This window comes from Sus scrofa, chromosome 12 (assembly GCF_000003025.6).
Source record: "Sus scrofa isolate TJ Tabasco breed Duroc chromosome 12, Sscrofa11.1, whole genome shotgun sequence".
NCBI classification, from domain to species: domain Eukaryota; kingdom Metazoa; phylum Chordata; class Mammalia; order Artiodactyla; family Suidae; genus Sus; species Sus scrofa.
The window spans coordinates 51,249,247-51,262,770 of NC_010454.4; positions in this window are offsets into that span (position 1 = coordinate 51,249,247).

Consider the following 13,524-nt stretch of genomic DNA (forward strand, 5'->3'; position numbering starts at 1 on the left):
CACCTGTCTCTTCGTTAGCACCCAACCCTCCCTACTCCATGGAAGATCGCACTTTCTGGGTAACTTTCTTTTTTTTAAGGGCTGCACTGCAGCATATGGAAGTTCCCCGGGCTAGGGGTCGAATTGCAACTGTAGCTGCCAGCCTACACGACAGTTCACGGCAATGCCGGATCCCCAGCCCACTGAACGAGAGACCAGGGATAAAACCTGCATCCTCATGGATGCTAGTCAGATTCGTTTCCACTGAGCCATGATAGGAACCCCTGGGGTAACTTCTGAGTAGCATATCCCAATACCTAAGACCACCTCAGTGCCCACTGGTTGACATAATTGATCCTCATAATCTCTCTGGTAGTGCTGATGTGTGACCAGGAAGCTGCGACTCCCTAGAGTTTACTGGCAGAGGTGGATGCCAAGCTGTGTCTCCTGACCTCCGGCCCCATGCTGCCCATGGCTTATATTGCTCCCTGCCCGTGGGGACAATGAGAGAAAACAGGACAAAGCAACACACAAAGTGAGAGGTTGAGATCCCAAACGCTCTGAGAGAATGAAATGCTCTATCTTCATGCTTTAGAAGCAAACACTGAAGCCTTTCAGGAACCCATAAATACCACCCAGTCGCTCTTTGCTCCACTGTACCCCAACTCCAAAGAGTGGGACCACACAATCTTTTCTGCGTTTGAAAGAAGCTCACGGCGATAAAAGAAAAGTGGCAGGCTCCAACATTTTAAAGCTGGAAGTGATAAACTTTTTATTAAGGCAGTTTCTGCTTTTATCATTAGCACAGAATGAATTATTCTCAGCTTTCAATGCCTTAGTAATTGTCTCTCCAAAGAATCGCACTGAACATTGCAGGAGACTTTTGATCATTATTAAGGAAAGTGATAACTTGGAATAATCCTGCGTTTCTCAGTTGAGGCTGCCAACCTGAAGCATTAAGACTGATAATTAATGACAGGTGGAAATCTTCAGAGCCAACCACCAGGGGTGTCTTGTCTTTGTTCTCCCCAGCAGGTCCTCCTAGGTTCAAGGAAAAGTTTGCCAACCAGAGTCAGACTGTCTTCTCTGACCAGCAGCTTGAACTCCTGCTCCATCACTTCCTGGCTGTGGATCTATGGGTACGATCTTCTCCAAGCATCTATTTTCTCCTCTGAATTCCTTAGGTATTGGTAATAGAATGAACTTCAAGGCTGGAGCATAGAAAATGCCCACAAAATGTCAAGTTCTATTGTTATTGGCCAAGAAGTAGGTACTCAGATATTTGTATTCAAAACTCAAAATCGTGCGACTTTATTTGGAAGCTCCAACACTGGCCAGCATAAAATTATGGTGTCCCATGTGAATCAGGATTCCTCTGTGTTAGTCCACGTTATCATATAGTTTGCTCTTTTTTTTTTTTTTGGTCTTTTTGCCATTTCTTGGGCCGCTCCCGCAGCATATGGGTGGTTCCCAGGCTAGGGGACTAATCAGAGCTGTAGCTGCCAGCCTACGCCAGAGCCACAGCAACGCGGGATCCGAGCTGCATCTGCGACCTACACCACAGCTCATGGCAACGCTGGATGGTTAACCCACTGAGCAAGGGCAGGTATTGAACCCACAACCTCATGGTTCCTAGTCGGATTCGTTAACCACTGCGCCACGACGGGAACTCCCATAGTTTGCTCTTAATAGATGCCAGGCACTAAGCTAAAACTTTTCATGTGAATTATCTCATTTGATGCTATAACAATTCTAGGAAGTAGGGACTATTAAGCCTATTTTACAGATGAGGAGAAATGAGGTCAGAGAGGTTATTTGATTTGTTCAAATTCACTCAGGCAATAAACAGTGGAGTTGAAATTCAAACCCAAGCAATCCACCTCCAGCACCAGTGTACTCCACCATCTCACACTTACTTCAATAACTGGTGGGTTGAAAGTGACCTTTATGAAAGCACTGATTGTCTCAGAATCTACTCCATTCTGTCCCCAACTTTCTCCCACGTGAGCCAAAGAAGATTCCAAGATTCCCCAGTAGATTATCGAATATGGAGACACGTCCAGTCCTCATAAGCCTGCTTCCAAATCCTAGTCATAAGGCAGATCATATTTTCCAAAAATCAGTCCATCAATCTTTCCCATCCTACATTCCTTTCTTATAACTTGATTTTGCCACTTTTCCCAATCTAAGGAGGAGTCCATGTTCCCTCCCCTTAAATCCAAGAGGGTTTGTTGCTCTGTGACCTCCAAGGGAAGGTCATAAAAGCTTCCACCTGATTCTCTTGAGAGGCGTGCTCTTGGAACTCAACACCATGCTGTGAGGAAGCCCATGCATCCTGTGACAAGACCATGAGGAGAAGCTCACACAGAAAGGAATTGAGAACCCTAAGCTTCAGACCTAGCTGAGATCCAGGTGACAGTCAGGGCCCACCTGCCAGCTTCACAAATGAATAGCTGTACTGAGGGTGGATTTTCTAGCCCTTGGCCAACCAAGCTTATGCTACATGAAGCACAGACAGCCTTCCTCACCACAGTCTGGTAAAATTACAGATTCATGAGCTAAACAAACAGTGTTTTAGGCTACTACGGTTTGGGTGGTTTGTTATGCAGTCATAGACAAACTGGAACAAGTTCCGATCTCTTTTTTCACTTTCCAGACCCATATATTCAATTGCTTTCTGCACATGTTCATTTGAATGTCCCCAAATGTTCACTGAATACTGATGTGTTTAGGAAGTTCTCCTTCCACTTTGAATGTAGAAATGAACATAGAAATCCTCCCAGCAGCCACTCCCATTCTCATTATGGGAATAGGCCAGACAACCTATGAAATCCTAACTTTTTTTGAGCCCATCAGAGAGCTGAGCTCATAAGGCAGCCAAGTGAATTGAGAGACAAAGCATAGCAAGCTCCTTTGAAGAGCAACCACACGGAATGTTTCACCTTTGGAAGGCAAGGGGAAGAAGGGATGTGGCCACTGGAAAAGTAAGAAGAAATTAGCTAAAATTGTCATCAACTCTAGAAGACTGAATGTAGGCTTACACGACAGTATAGAAAATTGAGAGCCCCTAACACAAAGGAGGTTTGCATTCACTTGCAAGCTCTTTCCCACAAGATCTGCAGTGTGCTCCTGAGAAAGAATAGAAGCAGGGCAGGAGGTGCGAGAAGATGCAAAGCAGTGGCACAGACGTGCAAGTGACATTGGGCTGCAGCTGCATCATAGATGCAGAATCCCAATGACTCTTCCAGATTTTTCTCCCCCAAAGCAAAAGTCATAAGATAGTAGAAGGAATAAAAGAAAACCCTCCTGCTCCCAAGGCTTAAGTGAAATGAGTCTTCTTTTGGGGAGAGAGGTAGAAGCCAAACCACCTGATCATAGGGGAGGGGCAGGAAACACTCCCAAGCCCAGAATATTGCTCTGATACAAAGCATAGCTCAGAGTTCCTGTTGTGGCTCAGTGGGTTAAGAACCCCACATAGTATCCATGAGGATGTGGGTTCAATCCCTGGCCTTGCTCAGTGGGTTAAGGAACCTGCATTGCTGCAGATGTGGCTCGGATTTGACATTGCTGTAGCTGTGGCATGGGCCTACAACTGCAGCTCCAGTTGGAACCCTAGCTTGGGAATTTCCATATGCCACAGCTGTGGTTGTAAAAAGAAAAAAAAAAAAAAAAAAGCACAGGTCTGCTACTGCTGGGACAGGAAAGGACAGTGTACCAACCATAGACACAAGGCAGTACTTGGTTCCCACAGAGGGGAGGAGTAGGACTATTTATGGATAAGGACCCATCCCTGAGGTCTAGGTGCAGAAGGTCTGCCTAAGACTGAAGTTATATAAGAAGTGAGAAAAGCTGCGGTGCCATCATGAGCCTCACAGTGAGTATAGCACCATCAGTCTCCTGGCTAGAATAAGTGAAAGAGTATGGAGAAGACTCCTATGGTGGAGGTGTACAGGGCTGCTGAAAGCTGAGGGTGAAACGAGAAGACCAGAACCCTTCCTGGTGCCCCTGGTGCTAAGCATAAGATAACAGCAGTCCACCTCTGGAGGAATTTGAAGTTTGCAGTGAAAGGAAGGATATATGGATATATATGAAAGGCAGGATAACTACAAAAATCGTTAACCCATCTCAACTCCTCATTAGATCAACTTGACCCCTAACTGAAGATGCTAAAGAAAAAGAAATCTACCCACTTCCAAGATGTACCCACTTGCAAGAGTAAAAATCATTGACCTCAGCCTCTACTCTTCTTCTACACACAATGTCTGACATTCAATAAACATTGTGAGACACACACACAAAGAGAAAGAATAAATAATCCCTTGTCAAGAGATAAAACAATCAATAGAATCAGACTCGAAGGTGATGCTAATGTTGGAGATATCAACCCGGGGCTTTCAAAAAACTGTGACTGATATGATAAAGCATCTTAAGAAGGAAAGGTAGAGAAGATACATGAACTGATGAAAGATTTCAACAGAGAAGTGGAAACTGTTTTGAAGAACTTATTTGATGGGCTTATTTGTAGAGTAGATACAACCAAGGGAGAATTGGTGAACTTGGATATAAGTTAATGGAAATTATCCAAACGAAACACAAAGTGAAAACACAAGAAAGCATAGAGAACTGTGAGACAACATATAACAGTCTAACATATATTTAATTAGAGTCCAAGAAGGAAAAGAGAGAAAAAAACGGGAGAAGCTACTTGAAGGGATAATGGCTAAGAATTTTCCAAAATTAATGAAATATAGCAAACCATAGATGCAAGAAGTTCAGAGAACAATAAGCAGAATAAACTAACATACACACACACCCCTAGACATTTCATAGTCAACTGCTCAAAACTTAAACATCTAAAAGAAGAGTAATCTTGAATATAGAAATGGAAAAAAAACTACATACAGAAAAACAAATATAAGAATTCAGCAGACTTCTTGGAAGAAATAATGCAAGCCAAAAGAAAACAAAGTGACACCTTTAACATCTTAAAAGAAAAAGTTGTCAACCTAGAATTCCAAATCAAGCAAAACTTTCTTTGAGAAACAAAGGTAAAATAGAAACTTCTCAGAAAAAAAAATGTAAACTGAAAAAACACATTGCTAGCAGACTTGCACTATAAGACATTTCAAAGGGAATTCTTCATAAGGAGTGTAATGCCAGATGGAAATCTGGATCTATACAAAGAAAGTATAACAAAAAGTGTAAAAATATGGAGAAACGTCTTTATGACATTTTAAAAACTGATTTTTACATTGTTTTAAAATCTAATTGACTGTGGAAGCAAAAGAAGTCATAATGTATCTGGGGTTTATAGCATGTGTAGAAATGAAATAGATGTCAACAATAGCATCAAACCAAAGATGGGAATGAGGAAATGGAAATACATTGTTGTAGGTTCTTATATTCTGTGAAGTAATACAGGATCCTATAAAAGGCGAAAATGGTAAGCTACAGATGTACAGGATAAACCTCAAGCAATCATTAAGACGAGAAAGAGAGATGGAACGAGTAAGCCAATAGTGCAGAGAAAAATGAATTATGAAAAATACCCACTGATCTCAAAGAAAGCAGAGAAAGGGAACAAGGTGAACACCACCCCCAACAAAAAAAACCCAGATGTAACAAATAGCAAACAGCCAGTGAGATTATTGAGTCCTTTTTTCCCTTCAGCTTATTTCCTCCTGAGCCCAATGTAATATTTAAGTAAGAATGCCGTGTTCTTAGTGAGCTTCAGCCTCTTTCATCAGCACTCAGCCCTATGCAGGTTGTTCTAAAGGTGCCAAGGCCCCTTTAGAACAACCTCCTCCTTCCTCATGAGCTCACTGCCAGAAAATTACAAGCTCTACGGATTCCTTGTGAAAGGTTATTGATTTGATCAAGGCTGGATCAGAGTAAAGTCTGTTATGTGAAGATAGGATTGTTCAGAGCTGCTTACCAAGTGAAGCACTGCCTGGGAAACAAAGCCCTCCACATCTTCCTTCTCTTTCATGTTTGGCTCCCGCTCCTCAAGCCAAAGCTCCTGCATGTTTGTTTCTAGGCTAAAATGGAATTTTAAATGTAAGGTGTTTTTAGGATAAAAGCAGGTGTTTTGAAAAAGCTAAAGAAGAAAAGAGAAAACTAGCAAAATCGTCTATTTAATTATGTATATCAAATACAGCTAGATCGATATTTGAATTAAATATAAATGGTCTAAGAAACGCAACTTGAAAAAAGAAATGTCAGGTTTGATTAACAAAAGCAAGATCCAACTCTGTGCCGCTTATTTTTAAAAAACTCACTTTAGAGTAAAAGGGAAAGAATGGAAAAATTGTATCAAATGAAAACTAATTAAAGGAAAGTTAAGATGACTATATTAACAGCAAGCCCAGTAGACTTGGGAATAAGGAGTAGTACCAAGAACAAAGAGAGGTACTATAGGAGTTCCTGTTATGGCACAGTGGGCTAAGAATCTGACTGCAGTGGCTCAGGTCACTGGAGAGGTGCCGGTTTGATCCCCAGCCTTGCACAGGGGGTTAAAAGATCCCGTGTTGCTGTGGTGTAGGTTGCAGTTGTGGCTCAGATTCATTCATTTGCTGGACCAGGAACTTCCATACGCCATGGGTACAGCCATAAAAAAAATTAAAAAAAAAAAAAAAGAGAGAGAGAGAGAGAGAGAGAGAGAGAGAGAAACTACATAATTAAGAAAAAAATTCTTAATGTGTATGCACAACAGAACTTCAAAATAAATAAAGCAAAAATTAATAGAACTGTAAGGAAAAATAGACAAATCCACAATTATAGTGGGAAATCTCTCTCAGCAATCAAAAGACTTTTAGACAGAAAATCGGTAGGCATGTAAATAACCTGAACATCAGAACCAGAGAACATGAACTTAAACTCTTCCAGAAAAGAGAAGGGAAGATGTTCCAACTCATTTTATGAGACCAGCATTACCTGAATACTTAAGCCAATCAAAGAAATTACAAGAAAATGAAACTATAGGCCTGTGGCCCAACCAATTTGTTGATGCAAAAATATTTAACAAAATATTACCCATTGAATCAAAAAATCTATTAAAAGGATAATATGACATGATCTAATTATCCCAGATATTCAAGATTGATTCTAACCCACAGAGGGTTAAGATTTCACAAAAGGCTGCTCTGTTTTTCTACCACTTCCTGATGGCCTGGTCATCGGGCCACTCCATAGGGTAACAACATTATCATGAGGGAGAGGAGGAATCATATATAAGATGTTAAGAGTCAACGTTGTCTGAGTGGCCCCACTGGGCGGAAGGATTCAGCGAGTAGTTGCCCCAGGGAGAGTGCAGCTGTGCCCCAGACAGATAACGGGGTTGCGAGGAGAAGGTGGGTGAGGTACAATGGTTCGTTGATCCTGAGTAGTTAGGGAGGGTTCCTGGGTGTTCCTATAGATGCTGTCCTGACTTTAGCTGAAGTCAGTGTAGGGTACATAGCTTGTGGTTGTGTAGTTGTGTTGTTCTAAGAGCTTTACTCCTCAACATCATTGCCTGGATGAACCCTTGCGGGGACATGACAGAGACCAGCTTTCATGGTGCTCAGTGTGAACTGGCCTGGGATCTAAGCGTTCCCCTGAGCACACTGCCTAGAGTATGCCTTTTGTCCTTCCTATGGCTCAAGAGGCTTAGTGAGGGTCAAACTGTGGGCCAACTACTGGAAAAGGTCTTGAGAGTTTTGGAGGATTGGTTTGAGCACTGGCTAACAGACAGAATCTGTGTGCAGGGCAGCAGGGTACCCCAGTGACAGCAGTGAGGTCCACCTCCTGCGTATGTCACTTTAGGACAGGACAGTGTCATCTGGGAGTTAACTATGGGGGTTCGGCACCTAGAAGAAGAATCAGCCCGCTAATAACTGGAAGTTGGTATGGAAAAGGATTCAGCCAGCCAAAGCCACAGAAAAGAATTCAAACACAGCAGAACACTGGGGACCCAAGAGCATGCATGGTAAGAACTGGAAGCATGGGCAGGGGGAGGAGGGGTGGATACTGACCCTGAATTAATTTCCTAGGTATCTTAAAACAAGAGAACTTGACTCTTACACCTCAGTACGTATCCCAGAGTACAGGTGGATCATCAGACCTTCAGGAACAAACAACACAAGGGGCCTAGGTCAAACTGGGACCAGCAGCAGGGTCATTTCTGAGCCGAGTTGCTTCCTCGGGGCATCTGGGTCTGTCTAATCCTGTAGGTGGTAGGCAAGAGGCTCCCATGAGGAAGGAGAGCTGGAGGGGGGCTGGAGGGGCAGGGGTCCAGGGCAAGTTGGGCAGTTCCCTCAGGTGATGAGGGTCAGAAGGACAGCATCCTTTCCTAATGTCCCATCTTGTGCCCAAGTTCTGCCTCTGAAACTAAGACACGTTCCCTCCCTGCCGAACCACATCTCCTGTCGCCTTGGTTTTGTAGCCAAAATGTGGCCTCTGCACTCCAGCACCACAGTTTTAGGTGAAGCAGAAAGAACAGCTTTATCGCTTTGCCGAGCGAAGGAGGCCACAGCAGGCTAACGCCTCAAAACGGTGTCCTGCCTCGAGAGGGGGTGGCAAGGGGTTTTACAGGTTTAGCTCAGAAGACAGGGCTATTGATGAAGTGTCTATAGCATTCTGCTTCCACAGATCATTTCAGAGTCGTCGAGTCCAGCATCGTCAGTCTGTGAGGGTTTCTGGTGGTCTTCAGGGTTATCCTTACTTGACCTTCCCTCCGGAATGAAGACTGCTCACAGGGAAGGGGTGTTAGGGGGTGTTTTCATCACAAAAAAAGACACTGGGTAGAATTCCCTTTGTGGCGCAGCTGAAACGAATCTGACTAATATCCATGAGGGTGCTGGGTCTATCCCTGGCCTCGCTCAGTGGGTTGGGGATCCGGTGTTGCTGTGAAATGTGGTGTAGGTCACAGACGTGGCTCAGATCCCACGGTGCTATGACTGTGGCATAGGCTGGCAGCTGTAGCTGCGATTGGACCCCTAGCCTGAGAACTTCCATATGCCACGGGTATGGCCCTGAAAAGCAAACAACACATTAATTGCAATATAACCCTAACTAGAAAGTAACCATTAGTAAAAAAACAAAATCAAAACAAAACAAAAAACAAACAAAAGCTGTTAAGCAAGGAAAAGATTATTTGTGAAAAGCTGAACACCAGATAGGATATAACCCTACCTAGAAAGTAAACATGCGTAAGAAGTTAGTGGCTCAAGGCAGTAACATCATGGCAGCTGTTTTACTTAGTTTTGTTTTTTTAGCTATAAGAAAACTTCCTCATCATTAACTCTTGAGTCAGGCTTTTGAGACTGAGGGGAGGCCCACGAGGCTAAAGGAAAAGGCTTTTCCTTCAAAACACAAGGACCTACAGGGTCTGGCACCCGGTTTCCGTTTCTCCTCTCCGTGACTCACTTCGGCGTCTGAGCACGCTTCTCCCCACATCAGGGATGGGAAGCACGGAGCAGACTGTGGTCCACTGCCCTCCAAAGTCATTGGCAACCACAACGGAAGTCATCGCGGGTCGACAGTAAGTTAGGGGCTAAAATTACTCAAGCTCTTAAAATGGGATAATAAGGTAACTTTCCTCCTCCTGGTATGAGCTCATTTAATTGTAAAGATCTTAATAAATTCAGGCTGATTAACTCCAACCTTGTGGGGGAAGGTTATTCAGTGTGGTGGAATTAATTTTAAACAGAAGCAAAATAAATAAATAAAACATAGAGCAAGAAGGAGGAAAGCCCTCGGGGCAGGATGAGAAGGAAGGGGAGCTCAATGCAGAGAGGCAGCTTTCAGGGGGACCACTGGTGGGGCCGAGCCTACTTCTGAAATCATGCAGCATGACCTTTGATTAATCATTTACCTTCCCAAACTTGGTGGGGACCAGCAACCTCCTCAGGCTGGGGACCAGCCTGATGGCCCCCACTCCAGGGCTGAGAGTGAGCAGGGATACTGAGGCTTGCCAGCCCCTGGTGCTTTCTGTGTCGCTGTGCCCACTGTGCCCAGGAGCCAGGCAGCTGTGGCTTTGCCTCCCAGCCCCTCTACTTTCCAGCTTCCTAACTGTGGATAAGCTGATCTCTCCGGGCATCCATTTCCTAACGAGTCCTCACTCTAAGAGTGCCTCTCCCAGTCCATGGGCCATGTCAGCCGCCACTGCCGTGTTCCTGGGCGGCTTTGAGGTTTGGCGTGTGCTTTCTGAGGCTCTCTAGCCCTGCTCTCCCCATGGACTCTGCCAAGAGGCACCCCTGGTTCTTCCTATCTCAGGCCTCTCTGGTCAGCCTCAGGAGTCCCTAACTCTGACCTTGACCCACAGACCAGCCTGAGCAATCTGGAGTGGAGTCCATTGGTCAAGCTAGACCTCGTGCGGGATGTGCTCTGCCTATGACAGGCTTTGTTAGTGAAACCTGGCCAGCCTTAGAATTCTGTTGTAGGAAATGGGTAAGGAGGGGGCTTAGAGAGGCCTGTGGAGCTGTGTTTGAGGGCCCAGGAAGCCTGATGAATTATCCACAGCCTATATAGTGAATGTAGCTCCCTGTGCTACACAGTTGGTCCTGGTTTATCTGTTTTATACAGAGAGTGTCCATCTGTTAATCCCAAATTCCCAATTTATCCCTCTTCCCTCTTTACCCTTTGGTAACCACAAGTTAGTTTTCTGCGTCTCTGGGTCTATTCTGTCTTATAATAAGTTCATTTGTATCATTTTTTTAGTTTCCATATATAAGTGATATCATATGATATTTGTCTTTCACTGTCTGGCTTCACTTAGTATGATAATCTCTGGTTCCATCCATGTTGCCACAAATGGCATTATTTCATTCTTTTATGGCTGAGTATTATTCCATTGTACATATATACCACACTTTATACATTCATCTGTCTGTGGACATTTATGCTTCTTCCATGTCTTGGCTATTATAAATAGGGCTGGTATAAACATTGGGGTGCATGATCTTTTTGAATTAGAGTTTTCATCTTTTCTGGATATATGCCCAGGAGTGGGATTGCTGGATCATATGGTAACTCCATTTTCTTTTCTTTTCTTTCTTTTTTTTTTTTTTGTCTTTCTGTCTTCTTTTTTTAGGGCCACACCCACAGCACATGGAGGTTCCCAGGCTAAGGGTGCAATCGGAGCTGTAGACACCAGCCTACACCACAGCCACAGCAACACGGGATCCGAGCCGCATCTGTGACCTACACCACAGCTCACGGCAACGGCGGATCCCTAATCCACTGAGCGAGGCCAGGGATCAAAGCCATGTCCTCATGGATGCTAGTCGGGTTCGTTACCGCTGAGCCACAACAGGAACTCTGACTAGCATTTTTTAAAATATAAAATTGAATAGAATAGAAAATATCAGCATGAATTCCACTCAGTAAAGGTAAGTGCTGTTTGGTGAAACTTTGTTGAAATCCCACGTGCATCTGGGTTGTGATGTGGAATGTGTTTCTTGCTGTGGATGATGGTCCAAAACTTTGAAAACCAGAGTAGTTGGTGACTTTGCCTCCCAGCCAGGCTGAGGATCATTGCTGTGGGTCTTTGAAGTTTAGAGCAATTCCACGAGAAACTGTTGACTGATTCATGGTCAGAGGACAGGAGGGAAGGTGGCTGCTAGCATCCTTTCAGCTTCTCCATGGGAGGTGCCGCTCTACCCAGCTTATGCTTCTGCATCTTCTTCCTCCCTAGACAGCCCTCTCCCCTGCCATGGGCTGCATGTTTGTGACACAACGAGAAGATGGTCACCTGCGAGGAAGTACATCCTCATCAAACCAGAGCTGCCAGCCCCTTGATCTTGGACTTCCCCACCTTCCGAAGTGTGAGAAATACATGTTTGTTGTTTAAGCCACTCTGTCTCCGGGATTTGTCATGGCAGCTCAAGCGGACTGTCCCCAGGTTCTCCACTCTCCCCTTCTCCAGCTTACAGGAGTTGCTTAGGGGGTGTTGGCGGCCCAGATGTGTGTCTCTTGGCTGGTGTGTGTCCTGCAGGTACATCACAGGGCAACCACCTTGAAAAATTAGGCTGACTCTTAGATGATGGGGAGGGATTGTGGTTGCCATTGGCCGCCAAATTTGTATCATACCCCAAGCATGAAACTCCTGTGGGATCTACCTTTGGCAAGTAGCATAGACTTGACCTTGACGTCCCCACCAAAGCCTGTGGCCAAGAGGGAGTGTTGGGGAGGCAACTCAGTGCACACTTGATTTCAGATCAGATCCGTTGGCTCCCTGAGAACAGCACTTAGCCGGCTTCCATAAACAAGGACATTCATCTTTGTCAGCCCTAATGAACTGCATTTGTCAGACAGGAACCAGGAGCAGCTGTGTTGGAGGGAGACAAATCACTTAATCCAAGGCTCCTGATGTGGCAGCCCCTGGCATAGTAGAGATCATGGCATTTAACTATGGAAGGGGCCTGGAGAATCCACGTGGGGGGCAGGCTGGCTGCCCTTGACTGTTCCTGTCGGGATGAAGCGTGTGAGCTGGCGAATCCAGTGTGCGCGTTGGCTGGTGCTTCTCTCCCTGATGAGCATCTGGTTCTTGGGCTGTGCACCCTGCAGATGCCTGGCCAGGAAGAGAGAGATGGGGTGGCAGTCTTGGTTGGCAACATAATGCAGGCCTAGGAAAAAAGGCTGTGTTCAGAATCCTCCTTTTGGGTTCCATCAACTTGTCTCCTTTTATGATTTTTAGGAAAGACTCTTGGGTGCTAAGGGACAGAAACTCATCCCAAGTGACTTTAGGCAAAAGGGTGTGGATGGACCTATGAGCTGTGAGATTGAACGGCCGGGCAAACAAGATGGGGAGCAGCCCGGCTCTATGAACAAGCACAGCTGGGAACTCAAACAGCACCTGGATGGTTCTGCTTCCTCTCCACGCTTCCCTCTGTCTGCTGGCTTGGTCTCCTCTCCCTGTAGACAGGCTTCCTCCATCAGTGGGAAATTTGGACACAGCAGCTCTCAAGTTTTACCTCTCAGGGTTTCTACTGCCAGAAAGGGGTTGATATAAGAATTTCTGGCCCCAAACTGGGAAGAAAACAAACAAACAAACAAACAAAAAAACAACTCCAGGAGAGAGCTCTGATTGGCCAGTTAAGTCAACTAACACAGTCATCTATGGCACAGAGCCATCTAAGGCAGCTCCCTTGGATGGGATCAGAGAGAGCGGATCTCTGGGGAAGTTCAGGGTCCTCAGCAAGCAGGACAGCGCATGTCCATTTTGTTGTTGTTGCTGTTGTTTTTGTTTTGGGGCCACACTCTCGGCATATGGAGGTTCCCAGGCTAGGGGTCTACTCGGAGGTAGAGCTGCTGACCTAAACCGCAACCACAGCAACACAGGAGCCGAGCCGTGTCTGTGACCTACACCATAGCTCATGGCAACACCTGATCCTTAACCCACTGAGCAAGGCCAGGGATGGAACCAGTTACCTCACGGTTCCTAGTCAGATTTGTTCCTGCTGCGCCACACCGGGAACTTCACGCATGTCCACTTCAATGGTCACTTCCCCCTAAACCCCTATCCAACTCAAGCTTCTCCTCCTCAGTACTGAGGGGAGTGGTCCAGAG